We start from the raw sequence: 2,500 nt of genomic DNA on the forward strand, positions 1-2,500 counted from the left end.
AGAGAGAGAGAGAGAGAGAGAGAGACTGTGTTGTTCACGTATATATAAAACTAAGTTTTGTAAATTTCCCCTATGTAATAAAAGGCAAGTGTGTGTATATATATATATATATATATACTGTATATATATATATATATACTGTATATATATATATATATATATGTGTGTGTGTGTGTGTGTGTGTGTAAAGATTCGGTCACGCTCAGTTCTCCCCCATCCCTCGTATGGGGGGAGTGGAAGTAGTCATATCCTGGTGAGAGGGGGTAAGTGTGCATTCGTGTGCATATCTATGTAAGTATTTAGTCGTCATTTCTGATAGGTTACATACACCATTAAAATAATATTTATTTGCAACTCAGTAAACATCATCTATGCACAAAACTTCAAGTTGTGTTCATTGAAGAGTAAAATAATTAACAAAATAATTAACTGACGTCAATCCCATGGTATGCCCAATTAACTTGAGAAATAATCAGCATCTGATAAAATAATAAGGAGATTCGATCACAAAACCCATCAGCTTCAAGTCGTCATTAGTTGTCCTGAGGTTAATAAAGTTCGGAAACTCATAAAAACATGATCAAGATTTTGATGGATTAAAATAAATGATTTAATGGTTTACGAGCAGAAAGAATCACAATTACTTTTCATGATGACTGCATTATTGTAACAACTTTTGCAGTGAATTAATCGTTTTGTGAAATGAATTAAATCTCTCATCAACTATAACTAGTTTGACAGATGACAAGATGACTAACACTAAAAACAATAATAAATTTGAATGAAAAAAAAATATTCATGAAAATAGATAATCTAACCAATTAAAAGTTCTAGAAACCGGACAAGCATACATTTGGTCAGCCACAAGCCCTCTGGCATATGCTAATACCAAAGAGGATCAGGCAATTTCTGCTATTTCCAAAAAGTATGCCTGATATCTCACCAATCCTCTCCATTCATCGCTCAGAAGGACTGCAAGATCGTACTGACTGTAAAATCTATTAAGCCGCAAGAAGAGCAATAGCTACGGGCCCTAAAATGGCGAATTCCTGACGTTTTTCCTTAGCAACCACAACCCCGGATATCATTTTTATTGAAGGGATATAGGCTATATCCACGTTGATAGAGTATCATCAGCCTCGTTGCTGAAGTTGGAAATTTATCATAACGCTTTCTACATAGAATCTTGATTAAAAGATTTTATCATTAATAATAATCTTCAATTTAAAAGTGACAAAAGCCTCATCCAAACTATAAAAATGTAACAATAATCTTTTTAGTCAAATATGACGTTGCATATTTCATTGTAGTGATAAATATTAAAATAGACACTTTATAAGATCTTTTTTTTTCATTAAAAGGGCTACTAACATATTGAAAAAGGTCAAATCTCTCTCTCTCTCTCTCTCTCTCTCTCTCTCTCTCTCTCTGTGATGACTAAAGTAATCGTTACGGCGTTCACACAATGGTACTTGAGATGAAAACATCTTTAGACTTGACATGTTCCTTTAGGTCAAAAGGCATAAAAAAATTTGTAAAATAGAAAATTTAAAGGCATTCAAGGCAACTTAGAAAATGTTCTCTTGAGAAAGAATTCATAATTAAAATGGTTAAACAAAATTCTTTTTATAAATACTTTATATACCAAAGCTATCTAATGGTATTTAAAGGCTAGATATACAAAAAGATCAGAGAGAGAGAGAGAGAGAGAGAGAGAGAGAGAGAGAGAGAGAGGGAGAGAGAGAGAGAAAACTAATACATGATATCGTTTGCAACGGAATTAAATTTCTACCGAGTACAACTATACTCGAGTGGTCACCACCAAGTTTTAAACTTGGCGTCACATCAGCTAACTCAGTTGGGATAATTCAAGAGAAAGGCTATAAACTGAGTGAATATTAACGTCTGCCTGCATGATTAGTAGCTACCTTGCTTTTCATATATATATATATATATATATATATATGTATATATATATATATATATATATCATATATACATATATATATATAATATATATATAAACACACACATATATATATATATGTATATATATATATATATATATGTATGTGTTGTGTGTATTATAATTGCATGGATATACATAAAATATAAGTACTCTGCATATATACATATACATATACATATACATATATACACACACACACACACACACACACACACATATATATATATATATATATATGTGTGTGTGTGTGTGTGTGTGCATACATACATAAGCATGAGCATGTATATATGAACCTATTACCAAACCATTTAATGTACTAAAATAGAAAATAACTTTCTCCAAAAGAATAAATCATTTCAATTTAGGAAATAAAAATACTAACAAATGCTCTTTTTCATCGAAGATGTAAAAAAGTATAACCTTTTTTCTTCCACCTTTGCAATTCTCCTTGATTATAAAACAGCCACGCTTGTGAAAACAATGACAATAAAACCCTGTTTACTCACCAAATCAATTTCAATCGCCTCCTCT

The sequence above is a fragment of the Palaemon carinicauda genome, chromosome 22 (genome assembly GCF_036898095.1).
Source record: "Palaemon carinicauda isolate YSFRI2023 chromosome 22, ASM3689809v2, whole genome shotgun sequence".
Classification (NCBI taxonomy): domain Eukaryota; kingdom Metazoa; phylum Arthropoda; class Malacostraca; order Decapoda; family Palaemonidae; genus Palaemon; species Palaemon carinicauda.